At 39.4% G+C, this 17638-nt stretch overlaps 1 long non-coding RNA gene across 1 annotated transcript in view; it reads right to left on the reverse strand.

The window, feature by feature from the left end:
* Window positions 1-13723, reverse strand: part of LOC138805382 (uncharacterized) — a 56343-nt gene extending 42620 nt beyond the window's left edge. The window contains exons 1-2 of the long non-coding RNA XR_011365521.1: window positions 13512-13723; window positions 12364-12483 (exon numbers count right to left, since the gene is read on the reverse strand). This is a non-coding gene — a long non-coding RNA (uncharacterized lncRNA). The remainder of the gene's footprint in view (window positions 1-12363; window positions 12484-13511) is intronic.
* Between the last annotated feature and the right edge of the window lie 3915 nt (window positions 13724-17638).

The raw sequence follows: 17638 nt of genomic DNA on the forward strand, positions 1-17638 counted from the left end.
GGTTTTATTTCTCCAGTAGTATCAACTTTTAAATTACAAACATTTTCGTGAGTGTAAAGGCTAAGCTGTAGCCTAGATTTTTAACTTAAGAATTCATATAAAGATACATGAACATGCACATTATATATGCTGTGTGTACACTGTTAGAAGTGTGATCCTAAGCTGGATGGTGGTGAGATCTTCGGATAGGGTTCAAAGCCAGGCCGGGCAGGAATGTTCCGGAGACTCTTTTTCCAATTAACTACAAGAAAACTGATAGTGGCACTGTTGCTCAAGTATAGAGCATTATCCTTGAGTTGAATAGCAGAGGGATAGCTCCCAGGCCCAGTGTTCAATTGCCAAGACCACCACCAACAAAAAATACATAAGTAAAGGAAAGAAAATAAATGTGATCTTATCCACCAGTTCATGGCTAGTATAATCCCTGCTCTCTCAGGATGGACTTTTTTTTTCCAATTAAGTCCATGCTCATATCTGATTTGCATTGGAAACAGAATTATGCTTCCATTCTACTGTCTACAAAGTTGCATGATTAGCAAGCATGATTTAGAAAGTGAGTGGCCTCATACTTCCTGTTCCACATACAAGTAATGCTTTCTCTATATCACTCTGAAATCTACATACTGGACTTGGCTTTATTGTTTCAACATGGTCTTATTTTTAGAATCTTCTATAGTGTATTGAACCCTTATACTTAAACACAAAACTTCTCTTTCTCCTATTATTGCTATTGTTTCCTTACTGTTAACTCATGAACAGTTGGGAAATAATGCGCAGCACATACACTCACAAATAAAAAGATCTGAGAACCTTCTTCCCATTTAAAATTCACCTTAATTTATAGAGAACTTACAAAGTTTGAACTCAATATACTCATGGAAAATGTATTGAAAAGCAATATAAATTTCATATTTTCTCTTTACTAAGTTGTCTCTGAAACACGTGTAACCTCAGATAAAGGTGTCCTTGTGTTATTTTGGTGAAGCAAGAAAACATTCATTATACCTCCGGCAGCACCATAGATTGTTCCTGGAAGTAACTGCTACTGGATGTGGAAACTGATCCCAGGAGAGGAATGGAACATAGAGGATTGCCAAAGTTCAAGTTAACTTGTGCTTTCCTTTTTACTGTACAAGAAAATCCCAAGGCTTGAAGGAAACTCTGTCTCCGAATTTTTCGTGTGTGTTTTTACTCATATATAACTTTTCTGTAAACTTCTAATTGAGAATATTACAAAAAGAAATAATGTGCCATTTTAAGGCCAGCATAGAACAAAAAGAAATAACATTGTTTTAAACATGTTCTACTGAGGGGACTGGGAAGTTGCCTCAGTGGTAAAGCGCTGGCATTGCATGCATGAGGCCCAGGTTTGATTCGTCAGCACTATATAAGCAAAAATTAAGCCAGAAGTGGTGCTGTGGCTCAAGTGGTAGAGCGCTAACCTTGAATTGAAGAGCTGAGGGACAGCGCTCAGCCCAGAGTTCAGGCCCACCACTGGACCCTCCCAAAACCGTTCTACTGCTAAGAAACAAAGACATGGAGGTTTTAAAGTCTCTTATCGCTGGTATTTTTACCCCTGAGATGATTCTCTTGTTTCAGGACTCAGTTATCAATTCCTTTAGTTTGGTCCGGAATTCTCCAGAGCAATAAGGATTCCAAAAAAGCATCCAGTGAGTATGATCAGCAAAAGGAGGCTCTTCTCAGACCAGTACTCCTTTTAGGAAATTTTGGGGTTTTTTTGTTTGCTTGTTTTTTTTTTTACTTTGTGTTGGCTATGCTGCTTGAACTCATAGGCTGGGTACTGTCCCTGAACGGTTTTCTTTCCTGCTAACCTGCCCCCAAAGCTTGTACTCTACTGCTTGAACCAAAACTCCACTTGTGGCTTTTTTGCTGTGTAAATACAGATAAGATTTTGACAGACTATCCTGCCAGGGTTGGATTCGAACTAAGATAGTAAGAAAGCCAAGCAACATCAACTGTATAGACATCTCTCTTCAAAGATGAAATATTAGATGTTTATTGTAAAGCTAATATTTGACATTTTTTCCTTTTTTTATTGTGAGAATACCTTATAGAGGAGTTACAATTACACGGGCAAGATAACGTGTACATTTCTTATCACGCATTGTTGCCTCTTCATTGTTTTCCCTTCCCATCCCTTCCCATACTCCCCCTCTCTCCCCATATCATCCTCCCCCCCCAACAAAGTTGTAAAGTTCGTTTTTTGACATAAAGACTTATACATCTCATTGTTGAAATGGGTCCACCTGTATTCCTAAACGATTTGTTTTAAGAGAATATGTCCAGCACAGATTCTATAAAATAACTCACCAAATGTAGGTGCACTGAATAATTTTGGAATTAATTTTTTTGCTTGGGAAGATTATTGATCTTGTCATTCCTTCTGGGGAAACTTAAAGTCATATTTCACCTTTTTTGTTGGTTGTGGGGTTTGAATTCTGATCCTGGGCACTGTCCCTCTGCTCTTCACTTCAAGTTGTGCACATTAACACTTTAGCTACAGCACCACTTCCGGGTTTCTGGTGGTTAATTGAAGATTAGGGTCTCCTGGACTTTCCTGACAAGGCTGGCTTTGAACCACAATTCTGGTCTCAACCTCCTGAGTAGATAGGATTACAGGTGTAAACCACCAGCACCCATTTCATATTTGCATTTAGGTACACTGAATGACACTGTGTAGACAAAGAATGGAAATTTTAACCAAATGATGCCATTGCAGCTTTTCAGAAAAATTGAGGTAGCAGTAAATATGTCCTCCTTTTCCATTTTGTTACATTAATGACTCATGAGCTATGGGACCCTTACAATAGCATGCTGTGACATCTGTATAGGTGTATTTAGTATCAGGAACTGTTCATAGAGAAATATAGAAAGACTGAGATTTTTAGAAAAAAAAGGAGATAAGGTATGAAAGAACAGCATAGAAGGAGATACATTTTGGGAGTTCCAGGAAGATGACAGAGGAGAAGCTGGAGGCAAAACAAGCTCTCACATAGAAAGCAGTTTTAGAGTTCCAGTGAACAGTCCTAAGCCAGAGAATCACACCAAGTGTGCCATCACAGGACAGAGAGTTAGGCCAGAGAGGGAAAATCCAGGCAAGGAGACAGATCTGAGCTCTTGCCAGCAGCAGCTGCTGTGACGGCAGCGTCGGCAGCGACAGCGGCGGTACCCCCATACCTGAAACAGAGAGAGTCTGGGGACGAAAGAGCCAGAAGCAGCAAGTGAGCGGATTCTACTCAACACCAGCAAGAACCGACAAGGAGCAGACATCTTCATCCTGCAGTTCGCAGACCAGAGACGACCCAGGAAGCAAGACGGCATGAGTAGAACCCTGACATCCTCACTCCTTCTCAGGGATCAGAGGATTGAAGGCCACTCCTCCCCCCCACCCCAGTACTGGAGATCTCCATCTTGGATACCCACAAACTTGGCAGAGCTGCTAGCTCCAACTCAGGCCTTGGAATAAAACTAGCATCATTTAGCAGGTCACAAGAACTTAAAGGCGTGACCTGCCAGAATCAGCTCTACCAAGGGAAAAGTCACCCAGTTCGGGCGCCAGACCTAGGAGTGGCTTTCTTCATTGAGTAATCAGAGCCAGAGGCTGCCCCTCCCATTAGCAGCTTCAATATCAGTAAACAGAAGCCCTGAGAGTGGTTCCAGGCTGGACTGTGTGAGTTTCTCACAAACTAGTCCCTGGGAAAAGCTACTCTTTGCTGAAAGGCCTCAAGTCTACAAAGAACCTAGCCTCATCACAGCATCTCCAAATTGGAGGAAAAAGCCATCTCCCTCTTTTGTGATACTCAAAGCATACCCCACTCCCATTGAACTAACTTGGGAGGAGGATCGAAAAATCCTGGGTAAAGCAGAGTATTTTTCTGCCTGTCCAAACAAACTGACTTAAGAAACCAACCAAGCAGACCAGAGACTCCAACCAGAAGCTGATTACAGACACAAGGGAGATACAGGATTTTTCCCAATGCTCCTAAAAAAATCAAAGAACTTTTTTTTTAATCTTCTTCTTTTTTATATACCTTTTACGAAAAAAATTATTTTTCTTTCCTAAAACTTTTTTAATCTTTAATTTTTACCTTTTTTGAAAAAAACTATTTTCTAGTAACTTTTTCCCCCTTTTAATCTTTATTTTAGGTATACATGCGTGTGTGCATTTCTCTTTCTTTCTTTTTTCTTTTTATTTTTTTTATTTTTTTTAATTTTAATTTTAATTTTTTGTGACATACTGTACAGAGGGGTTACAACTACATGGGCAAGATAATGAGTACATTTCCTATCAAGCATTGCAGCCTCCTCCTTTTTTACTCCTCACATCCCTTCCCAGCCTCACCCACCCCCCGACCCTATCCCCCCCACCCCCCGCACTAAAGTAAAGTTTGTTTTTAACATGACAACTTGTACTTCTCATAGTTGCATCGGGTCCACCTGTATGCTTAAACGACTTGTTTTTCCACATGTACTCCACAAATTATACCGACATCAAATATAGTGAAAGCAGGGGTTATACTGTGGGGGAGGGACAGAAAGAATGACATTTCCCCATTTGTTAGGAAATGGAAAGGCTCGGAAAAAATTATATTAAGTGAAGTAAGCCAAGCACAAAGAAACATAGGTCCCATGGTTTCCCTTATTTGCAATATCTAGTATATGTATGAGTCAAGCAGGAAAGGTCAGATAATGTGATGTTAGGAAAATGAACCCTTAGATATGCATTTAAATGTTTTTTTTTATTTCATGCATTTGTTTCTAACTCATTTATAAGTTTATTGCTTTGTAGCTTTCTTTTTTTCTTCTTTTAACAAAATTTTCTTTTTGCTTTTTGCTTAGCTCGACTGAACTTCTGATTTTTTTCTTCTTTCTTCCTTATCCTTCCTACCTTTTCCTCAATTTTGTTCTTTATGGGACTTAATTGTTGTTCTACACATCCTCAGATATACCCGTAGTTGACTATTAGACCCTATCGCCCATTGTGTACACACTTAATCCACAAATTAATTACTCAATTCAAAACTTTTGAGACTTAAATTCCTTAATAGCTATACTACCTCTTTATACCAATATAACATTTTAATTATTTTTATTTTTAAGTTTTTCACATCTCCTTTATATCCCTCCCCTTCTCTCAATATATTCACGTTCTTTGAATAGTTTGCTCTCGATCTGTATATTATTAATTTATATTTTTCTATTTTTTCTGGTCTCTTTTTCTCCCTTTCTTTTTCTTCTTGTTTTCTCTCTCTCTACTTCCATTCTATCCAACCTAATTCCTGCTTTGAGACTAGGACTTAGTTAAGTTAACTCTCCCTGTACCTTCCCATATCATTCTATTCCTCTTTTTTTCCCACATCTTTTTACCCACATCTCTCCCTAACCCTAATAATTTCTGGTTCACCAAATTCTTCTTTGCGGTTTGTAGCCCATTAATATAGAGTCATTTGATGTTGAATAGAGGTAACTGTTCAACTAGATTGTATCTGCAGACTGTTGACTATGCAAATTCAGCCTTTGGTTGATGCTTGCATTAAGTTAGTGTTCTAGCACAAAACTGGTATTACTTTCATCCCAAATGGGCAGAGTAAGCTAGAAAACCACAAGAAAATGGCAATTCCGGGTATCTTCACTCCCACTCATGATAATCAGGGGACAGAACAGATAATGAATAATCCATAGGAGAGTTCCCAAATAGCTCTACAAACACTGCTGGCAAAACTGATAAACAAAAAGATTGAAAACATACAAAGAACTCTGTATGAGCGTAATAGGTAGAGAGAGGAGGCAAACAATAGGTCAATGCAGGAAAAGATTAAATACCTACAAAGGACTCTGTATGAGCGTGATAGGGAGAGAGAGGAGGCAATCCAAAGGTTTCTAGAGGAATATCATGAGCGTGAGGAAGCTACTCAAAAACTGATACAGGATTTGCGTGAGCAGCTTGAGAATACTCAAAGAGAAAGGCAGGAATGGCGTTATCAGGCTGATTACACTCAAAGAGAACTACAGGAATCCCATGAATGGGAGGAAGCTAATCAAAGAGTAATACAGGAATTGAGAGAGCAGGAAGAGAATACACAAAGATCACTAAAGGCATTCATGGGCTCCACTAACAAAGAGCTGAGGGAAGTCAGGGAGACCACAAATGGAATGCTGAATGGAAACCAACAGAAGGAATGGGATTCCAAGGAAACCATAACCAATCAACTAAGTGATTAGAGAATGAACACTGAACACCAAATTAAGGAAGTAAAGAAGTTAATACAAGATCTAAAACAAAGCTTCAACAAAGAATTTGAAGCCATTAAAGCTGACCACTTAGAAGGAAAAGAAATAAAAAACTAAGTAGAAAGTCTTGACAGCAGTTTAGACCATGCAGAAGATCGAATCTCGGGGATTGAAGATAGCCTAGATATTATAGAGAAAGAACATACAACCATCCAAGACAAGTCCAAGAAATATGATAGAACAACCCAACACTTGGAAGACACCATCAGAAGGCCTAATCTAAGGATAATGGGTGTAGAGGAGCACCTAGAAAAAGAAGTTAATGGTCTAGGAAATTTGTTTAACAGAATCCTAGCAGAGAATTTCTTAAACATGCAAAAAGATAGGCCTATTCAGATACAAAAAGCTTTTAGAAGTCCAAATAGACCAGATCAGAATAGGACATCCCACTGTCACATTATAATCCACACAGGATCAACACAGACAAAGGAAAAGATCCATAAAGCTGTTAAGGTGAAAAGATTAATCATTTATAATGGGAAACCAATTAGAATGACCTCAGATTTCTCAGCAGAGACAATCAAATCAAGAAGAGCCTGGAATGATGTATGCCATGCCCTAAAAACAAACAATCAACCAAGAATACTGAACCCAGCTAAACTCTCCTTCATAACTGAAGGCCAAATAAAAACCTTCCATAGCAAAGAAAAATTGAAACAATACATCTCCACCAAACCAGCCCTACAAAAATTCTTAAAGATGTCCCACACATAGAAAACCAACGAGACCAAAATAAAGGCCAAGAAACTGCAACCAAACTGAGAATCCAAGAACCATAGGAACAATCCAGGTTTTGCAACCCCCAAGAAGGTGGATGACATGGCAGGAACTCCCAAATACCTCTCAGTCATATCTCTTAACATTAACAGACTTAACTCACCAATTAAGCGACATAGATTGTCTAGCTGGACTAAAAAACAAGATCCTCCTATCTGCTGCCTTCAGGAGTTATATCTTGCCCATAAAAACAAACACATTTTCAATGTTAAAGACTGGAGCAAAATCTACCAAGCAAATGGCCCTCATAAACAGGCAGGAGTTGCAATCCTAATATCAGATAAAATAGACTTCATATTAAAATTTGTGAGAAGAGATAAAGAAGGTTGCTACATACTAATTAAGGGATCTCTCCTTCAGGAGGATATTACAATTCTAAGTATCTAACTGCCAAACAATGGAGCACCCAAATTTATTCAAGAAACACTACTTTCCCTCAAATCCCACATAGATCCAAAGACATTAATTGTTGGGTATTTAACACCCCAATCTCCCAACTAGATAGATCAACTCGACAAAAACTCAACAGAGAAACTGCAGATATAAACAGCTGCAGAGATCAACTAGATTAAATAGACATCTACCAAACATTTCACCCAGCAGCATCAGAATACAAGTTTTTCTCAGCAGCACATGGAATATTTTCTAAAATAGAACACATTTTAGGCCACAAAGAAAGCTTGTCCAAATTCAGAAACATTGAAGTTATACCTTGCATTCTCTCTGACCACAAAGGAATAAAATTAGAATCAAGACCAAAACCCACCAAAGAAAGTCCAGTAATACATGGAGGCTGAACAACACACTGCTGAATCAGGAATGATTCATGAAGTGATTAGAAAGGAAACTCAAATGCTCATGCTATTTAATAATAATGAGCACACAATTTACCAGCTCCTCTGGGACACAGCAAAGGCAGTATGCAGAGGCAAGTTTATAGCTCTGAGCTCCTACATCTACAAATTGGAGAGATCTGAAACTAAAAATTTAATGAGTCATCTGAACCTCCTTGAAAAAGAGCAGCATTATAAACCCCAATCCAGTAGATGGAAAGAAATAATTAAAATTAAATCAGAATTAAATGAATTTGAATCCAAAAAACTATAGAAAGAATCAACATAACAAAGAGGTGATTCTTCAAAAAAATTAACAAAATTGACAGACCCTTAGCAAATCTTATCAGAAAAGGAAGAGAACATACATAAATAAATAAACTCAGAGATGAGAATGGAAATATCGCCATGGAAACAACCAAGATTCAGAACATTATAAGGGAATACTTCTCAAAACTTTATGCTAATATGTTTGAGAAATTGAGAGAAATGGATATTTTCCTAGCAAATATTGACATGCCAAAACTAAACCAAGATGAGTTAAACCATCTTAACAGGCCCATATCAAGCATTGAAATAGAAACAGCAATAAGAGACCTCCCAGCTAAGAAAAGTCCAGGACCAGATGGTTTTACAGCAGAATTTTACAAGGCCTTCAAAGCAGAGCTCACACCAATACTCCTCCAACTCTTCAATGAAATTGAAAGAGAAATTTCACGACAGAACACATTCTATGAATCCATCATAACCCTCATCCCAAACCAGGCAGGGACTCATTAAAGAAAGAGAATTATAGACCCATTTCTTTGATGAACATTGATGCAAAACTTCTCAACAAAATTTTGGCCAATCGACTTCAACAATTCATCCAAAAAATAATACACCACGATGAAACAGGATTCATTTCAGGGATGCAAAGCTGGTTCAATATATGCAAATCAATTAATATTATTCATCACATCAACAGGAGCAAGTGTAAGAACGACATGGTTATTTCAATAGATGCAGAAAAAAACATTCGACAAGATCCAACACCCCTTTATAATGAAGATTTTGGAAAAATTAGGAATCCATGGAACATTCCTCAATACAATAAAGGCTGTATATGACAAACCTACAGCCAACATTATAATTAATGGTGAAAAACTAAAGCCATTTACTCTAACTCATGAATAAGTAAAGGATGTCCACTCTCTCCACTTCTCTTCAATCTAGTATTAGAATGGCTAGCTACAGCAATAAGACAAGGTGCAAACATAAAGGGAATCCAAATAGGGAAAGTAGAAATAAAATTCTCCCTCTTTGCAGATGACATGATCTTGTATTTAAAGAATCCCATAGACTCCACTCCAAAATTACTCAAGCTGATTCAAAACTTTGGCAAAGTAGCAGGGTATAAAATTAGTCCCTCAAAATCAAGGGCTTTTCTATATGCCAACAATGAAAATTGTGGCTGAAATTAGGCAAGTAACTCCATTTTTAATAACCCCTCAAAAAATAAAATACCTAGGAATTAACTTAATCAAAGAACTGAAGGACCTCTACGATGAAAACTTTAAAATCTTGAAAAAGGAAATCAAAACATAACTTACAAAATGGCAAAACCCCCATGCTCCTGGATTGGAAAGATTAACATCGTGAAAATGGCAATACTTCCCAAGGCTATCTATAAATTCAACGCAATACCTATCAAAATTCCAACCTCATTGTTCAAGGAAATAAAAGAGGCAATCCAAAATTTCATATGAAACAATAAAAGACCCCCGAATAGCAAAAACGCTCCTCAACGGAAAGAACACTGCTGGTGTAATATCAATACCAAAATTCAAACTCTACTATAAAGCCATAATAATCAAAACAGCTTGGTACTGGCATAAGACCTCAGGACGAATGGAATAGAATTGAAAACCCAGCAATGAACCTACAGACCTATAGCCAATTAATCGTCGATAAGGGAGCTAAAATAATAGAATGGAAGAAAGATAGCCTCTTCAGTAAATAGTGCTGGCAATATTGGTTAACTACTTGTAGAAATCTAAAACTAGATCCTTATATATCACCCTGCACCAGAATCAAGTCCAAATGGATCAAAGACCTCGGAGTCAAAGCAGACACTCTAAAAACATTACAGGATGGAATAGGAGAAAACCTATGCCTCCTTTACTCAAGCTGAAATTTTCTTAATAGAGACCCGGAAACACAACAAATCAAAGAAATGTTAGACAAATGGGATTGCATGAAGTTGCAGAGCTTCTGCATGGAAACGGACATAGCTAGCAAGATCAATAGAAAGCCCACGGATTGGGAGAAGATCTTCACTAGCAATACAACAGACAAGGGTCTCATATCTAAAACATACTTGGAACTCGAAAAATTAAATCCCCCAACAACAAATCCTCAAAGAAACAACTTTCCAATAAATAAGTGGGCTAAACACTTGAAGAGAAACTTGTCTGAAGAAGAAAGAAGGATGGCCAATAGACACATGAAGAAATGCTCAACCTCCCTAGCCATAAAAGAAATGTAAATCCAAACAACTTTGATATACCACCCCAACCCAGTTAGAATGGCTAAAATCAAGAACTCTAATAACAACAGATGCTGGAGGGGATGTGGACAGAAGGAAACCTTACTTCATTGTTGGTTGGAGTATAAACTTGTTCAACCACTTTGGAAATCAGCATGGAGGTTTTTCAAAAGACTTCACATAGAGCTCCCCTATGACCCAGCAAAACCACTTCTGGGCATTTATTCAGATATTTACAAACAAGACCACACTAAATTTGCCAGCACAACTATGTTTATTGCAGCATTATTTACCATACCTAAGATCTGGAACCAACCCAGATGCCCCTCAGTAGATGAATGGATCAAGAAAATGTGGTATATATACACAATGGAATTCTATGCCTCCATCAGAAAGAATGACATTTCCCCATTTGTTAAGAAATGGAAAGGCTTGGAAAAAATTATATTAAGTGAAGTAAGCCAGGCCCAAGGAAACTTAGGTCCCATGGTTGTCCTTATTTGCAATATCTAGTATATGTATAAGTCAAGCATGAAAGTTCAGATAATGTGATGTTAGGAAAATGAACCCTTAAATATGTATTTATTTTTTTTCTTTTATGCATTTGTTTCTAACTCATTTATAAGATTATTTCTTTGTTGCTTTGTATGTCCCTCTCCCACACTATAACCCCAACTTTCACTATATTTGATGTCAGTATAATTTGTGGAGGAGATGGGGGAAAACAAGTCTTTTAAGGATAAAGGTGGGCCCGATGCGACTATGAGTCGTACAAGTTGTCATGTCAAAAACGAACTTTACAACTTTGTTGCCAGGGGGAGGGGAGGATTAGGTAGGGGGGCAGGGGGGGGAAGGCTGGGAAGGGATATGAAGGTTAAACAAAGGAGGAGGTTGCAATTTTTGATAAGTAATTTGCTCGTAATCTTGCCCATGTAATTGTAACCCCTCTGTACAATATGATCACAAAAAATAAAAATTAAAATTAAAAAAATAAAAAATAATAAAAAGAAAAAAGAAAAAAAATGCACACAAGTAAAAAAAAAGAAGGGTTTACATGTATCACGCAGAGATTAAGAACTAGCCTAAGAGATTTAGAATCCTAATGGCAACGAGGAAAATCCTAGTTGACAACTAGTTCTTCAATAACCAAAAATGGTTCTCTAGACCAGTTTCTGGTATACCTTATTTAGTATCATTTTTTCCTTCCATCTGGAGTTACTCCTTATTTTCTGTCACAACTATTAATTAGCTTCTGCCTTTTTGATGCCAAAACTGATCAAAAAGATTTCAAAATCACACTTAGACAACTTTTCACTTTGTGATTAGCAGTGATGACACAAAATCCTGGAATCCTTGAATTTCCAGAATTAATCTTCAGCTGACAATTAAGCATATTCCTGGTATTAATTGCTGTGACTTAATGAACAACAATTTTTTAACACAGTATCCTAACATAAGTAAAATACATGAATTAGGGGCTATTATCAGGTGTCAGTACAGAAGTAGCAATTATATATTTCAAGTATGTGTTCTTTCTTTTCCATTTACTAATTTTTTTCCAGTCCAGGCTTAAACTCAGGGGTAGGGAATTATTCCTGAGCTTTTTTTTCTTCAAGGCTAGCACTCTACCACTTGAGGCACAGCATTCCTTCTAGTGTTTTTCTTTTTTCTGTTTTACTGAGGAATTGAACCCAGGGTTTCATGCATGCTAGGCAAACACCATACCATGAAGCCACATTCCCAGAGCCCTAAATGACTTTCTTAAGAAGACATTACATTTTCATTCCATAACTATGTATCATAAGTTTGGCCAGGTGCTAGAAAATGATGTAGAAAGCAATACAATACAATAAGCCCAGTAAGGCTGGATTGACAATGAATTTCATGATCTAGCCAGGGCACAGTGGGGCTTACCTCAGGGAGCTGTTTCAACAGGCTGAGTGAGACAGCTCCTGACCCACAGCCCACCTCCAGAATGAGAGGGTCACCTTGTATTCCAGCCATATGGGGATGCTGGACCCCTTACTCCAGCACCTATTCAACCAGTTTTTATAAAAGAGAGAGAGAGAGAGAAATCAGAATTAAAATTAAGTTGGGTGCCAGTGGCTCAGATCTCTAATCCTAACTACACTGGAGGCTGACATATGAGGATCATGGTTCATAGACAGCCCCCACAGGAACGTCTTTCTTTTATTTCCAAAGAACCACCAGAAAACCAGAATTGGTGCTGTGGGCTCAAGTGGTAGAACACTAGCCTTTTGCTGAGGAGCTCAGGAACAGTGCCCATGCCTAGGGTTCAAGCCCCACAACTGACAAGAAGTGGACTTCCTACCACAAGAAGTGGATTGAATAGCACCCATTGTCCTAGGGAGCATGGTAGTCAAGTCAGGCCCAGCTTCCTGTGAAGTTGAAGTCATAAGGAGGTCACCTGACTTCTCTGTGCCTCGGTTTCCCCAGATGCAAAATTCAACACAGTGAAGGATCCCCTTCCTCATGGGGAGAGGGTAATGATGAAAGAGAGCCGTGTTTTGTTTCAAAATCCCCAGCTGTTGCATGATTAATAACTGGCCCCACCTGAGCCCTTTGTGTGTATCTTCCTGTCATTTGCTCACAGAATTGCAGAACCTTCTCTGAATGCCACTCCCTCCATGCCAAGCCATGCTCCAGAGATTCCCTCTGTATAAATCCCTTGTTTCCTCAAACTGTCCTGTGAGGAGAATGAGTTCTCATGGTTGTGGCCCTACCCAGAGCTTCACCTGTGGTCAAGAATTGGCTGCTGTGGACTAAAAGTTTGGGATAATCCATCTAAATCTATTACTGAGCTTGGCGCTACATGTTTACCATCCCAACTACAGAGGACCAGGCCTGGTGGAGCATACCTGTCCCAGATAGGAGGACCTTGATCCTGTCCAACCAGAGCATATATTGAGTCTCTGTTTCAGAAATGCCCAAGACAGAAAGGTGGCTCCTCAGAGTCAGGGTGAGGAAATAAGCAGGGGGTCATGGTGCCCCCAGAGGGGTGTCTGATCCCTGGTAGTGGTGATTTGGGGGCAGCCACTCACCTGTGCTGCTGGGAAAAGCTGCTGGAGGCTGCTCCAGTTGGGGCAAGCAGCAATGGCAGCATCATTGCAAACACATGGGCCAAGAGCAGAGAACCAGAGCCAGGGACCAGGTCAAGGCTTTAGGCGGGCTGGCAGTACAACATTGCCAGAGGTTTGAAATCCAGCAACTTGGGAAGGTGGGGAGGGATCCCGGATGCGGGCAGGCATCTCAATTTCCTAGTATACTCCAAAGTTGCTTGAGTCTCTTCTTCACCACTCAGGCACCTCTACCTTCCTCAACTGCTGGTAGTGGTGTAAACTAACAGTGGGAATCCTGGGTGCTACTAGGCAGCATGGAATGTGGGCGTGGTCACAATTCTTGTATCCCATTGGTCAGAAATAACCATGAAAGAATGGGGGTGTGGCCGGAATTCTGTGATGCAAGCAGCATGGGCATAGTCAAGAAGATAGCAGCTCCCCCAGCCCTTTTCCCAGGGAACAATGTCCAATTCAGTTGGAGATGAGAGGGTGACCTGCTTTAGCTGGATGGCTGCACAGATTCTTCTGTATGTCTGTTTGTTGCCAGACCCGGACCTTGAACTCAGGATCTGGGCACAGTCTAGGCACTGCTTTTGCTCAAGGCTCGCCCTCCACACTGGAGCCACAGGGCTTCTGGCTTTGTTGACACTGAAGTTGGAGAGAAGTTCAAGGACTTTCCTGACTACGATGACTTTTACCATGATCTTCCCATCACAGCCTTGTAAGTATCAAGGAGGACTGCTTTGAATCCCTGGTTCCTGTCTAATCATTGGTCTTGCTGATATTCTTGGACAGACCGGTGAGTACCCTATTCCCAGGTTGAAGTGGTGGGAGCTGGAACTCACAGTTGGAATCCTGGTCCTGCCACCTCCAAATGGCTGGAGATCTTAAGGAACTCATTCCTATCCATATGATTGAATGGGCAGTTCTTGAATGATTCTAGGATAAAATTATACACAATTATGTTATAGAACACTGATTGATTTTAGTTAATTCTTTATTAAGCAGTTAAACAATCACATTCATAAAATGTAGGCATAATGAAATGCTTAAGAATTGGGCCTCACATAGTGCAAAGGTACCATTTTTCTGCCAGGATTGGGATTGAAACTCAATGTCTTGGTAACTCTGTTGCACTGTGTGGGAATGGGAAGCTGGCCTCCTTAAAGTCAAGAAATTCAGGTGTGTTCCTTATGCCTAAAATAGATCTCCAACACTAGAAAACATCCTATTCATGTACAATTTAAATATATGATTTATATTTATATACATATGTTGACTCCATATTGTATTCAGTGTAGTTATTATATTTTTTTGTTTTATTCATATATTGACCATTTATTTTATTGACTATTATGGAACATAAAACATTGATTACATTGATTACATAGGATATAGGTCTGCATATGTATTCCACTTCATACCTGACACCCAGGACTTTCACAGAAAAGGAAAACGTGTCACCATCATCATCTTACTCCACGATTCATTTTTGGGAGTGCTGGCATCTGAACTCAAGACCTACAAGCCTTCAAGGCCCAATTAATGAATGGGTGAGTGTTAGCATGCCATCCTGTGGCAAATTCAGATGACATGCTGTTCCAGGACCTCAGATCAAGCACTAGGGGTGACCAAAATAAGAAAAGATTGACATGCAGATGGCAGTACGCTAATAAATATAACTTTATAGCATGTCAGAGATGTCTATACATTATTCAGTTATATAGACTACATTCCTTCCAATTCCTGGTTATTAATTATGCCTCAATGTAATTAATTTTAATTAGTGTAATATAATTGTTTTCATCCTTAAACTATTAATGAAATCAGTGTCCTGAAATTATTGAGTTCCTTTAAGTAATAATATTCTTTTAATGTTTCATAAATATTGAATAAAATGAATCAGCCTCCTGAAATCATGCTGTCTAATTTTATAGGAGCATCATGCATGATCAACTCATTGAACCTTGACATTGATAATATTCCATTGTTAATCCTGTGGATGGGAACCATTTTCTTAGTAGCTCCTGCCATTGGTTGGTGTTAGGACAGGGATTCGAAATCAGGGCCTATGTTGCCACGTGGGCCTATGGCATCCCTGATAGTCTGGCAGCCTTCAGCAATGCAAGGTGAAGTACCATTTGCAACAGTGTCATTCAGGCCCATGAGGGTCACCATGCAAAGGAAGAAAACATAAAATGGCCATATTTTTTCTGTGCATTGCTTTCCCTGCAAGGCCTGGGGGTCTAGGATCCCAGGAGGAGCTGGAGATCTTGTGGCTGCAACCCAGCCTAACGTGATCAAAGGTTAGGCAGAGTTGCCACGACCTGAGTTCAAGCGCGATATTGAGAAAAGTAAAATAAAAAAAAAAATTTAGTTCCCTAGCTTGCAGTTCACACTCTTTATTCTTCCAGGCTTTGGATTTGAACTCAGTATCTGGGTAAATTGGCAGCAATGTGGATAAAGGGGATGATCACCGTATTTGAAGATAAGAAATTTAGGCCTGCCGGGCGCTAGTGGCTCACGCCTGTAATCCTAGCTACTCAGGAGGCTGAGATCTGAGGATCGCGGTTCAAAGCCAGCCCGGGTAGAAGAGACCGTGAGACTCCTATCTCCAATAAACCACCAGAAAACCGAAAGTGGCGTTGTAGCTCAAGTGGTAGAGCACTCACCTTGAGCTGAAGAGCTGAGGGACAGCGCCCAGGCCCAGAGTTCAAGCCCCACGACCGACAAAAAAAAAAAAAAAGAAAGAAAATTAGGCCTGTTCACTAGTCCTGAATTCAAGCCCAGCCCTGGATACATACTATTTATATACATTGTAAAGATAGGATTTATATTTACCTGTAGATGTTCAGTCCATACATGTTTGGTGTGGTTGTTCTTGTATTTTTTGTTTTATTCATTTATTTACCATTGATTGTACTAAGATGAAACCCCTTAAATTTATTACATTGATGACATCCCATCATAGAGCATGTAGATTTATAGAAATATTCTCCATCATGCCAGGATTCTCAGGATCACCCAGGATATTCAGAGAAAAGGAAAATAAGTTTCACACTTAGCTTCTTACTCCACGATCCACTTGTTGGTAGTGCTGGGATCTTAACTCAGGACCTAGTAGGACCAATTGGCCAATAAGTCAAGGTGAACACATTAACCTGTGAGCAACTAATGAGCTAGGCCATTTCCAGGATCTGACATTGATTGCCAGGGTGGTCCACTATAGTCATGAATTCATAATTTAAACATACGATCTATATTGACACACATGTGTGTAGAGAATCTTGTGTTCGGTGAATTTCTTCTCCTTATTTTGTCTCTATTTCATGGAGGTATTGTGTATTTTACTAAATATGGTGACAGGTATAACTTTGCTGACATGGATGACAACCTGTTCCTATGGTTATAGGGTTGCTTATGAATTTCTCTTGTTGGTTGAGACTCAGGACTTTCACAGAAGAGGAAAACGTGTGAAACAACTGGCTTCTGACATCAGAATGAAACTTTTGTGAGCACTGGGATTTGAATTCAGGTTTGGATAGCTCTGTTGCACTGAGGGAGAAGGGGAAGCTCACCATCCTTGAAGACTAGAATGTCAGGTCTGGTTTAGGGCCTGATTTGAAGCCCCAGCACTGGACAAAATAGCAAGCCCACCTTTTTTAAACATAGGATCTGTATTTACCTACAGGTGTGGTATGCATCTTGCATTCAGTGTAGTTACACTTTTTATTAATTTTCTATTTATCTTATTCATGGAGGTATTGTGAATTTTATTGAATATGGTGACAGATATAACTGTGCTTACATGGATGACAACCTATTCCCATGGCTATTGAGTTGCTTATTTAACATTTTCCATCCTCAATGAGACTCAGGACATTCACAGAACAGGAAAACATGAGCAACCCAGGCTTTTCACATTAGAATGAATCTTTTGGCAGTGCTGGAATTTGAACTCAAGGCCTAGCAGGCCCAATTGGTGAATGGGTCATGGTGAGCACACCAGCCTGTGAAGCACTAAGGAGGTAGGCCATTCCTGGGACCTGAGATGGAGTCCTGGTGGGGGCCAATACAGTCATAAATTCATAATTAAACAAAGGATCTAT

The sequence above is a fragment of the Dipodomys merriami genome, unplaced genomic scaffold, assembly GCF_024711535.1.
Source record: "Dipodomys merriami isolate MVZ:Mamm:240054 unplaced genomic scaffold, mDipMer1.0.p SCAF_390, whole genome shotgun sequence".
Classification (NCBI taxonomy): domain Eukaryota; kingdom Metazoa; phylum Chordata; class Mammalia; order Rodentia; family Heteromyidae; genus Dipodomys; species Dipodomys merriami.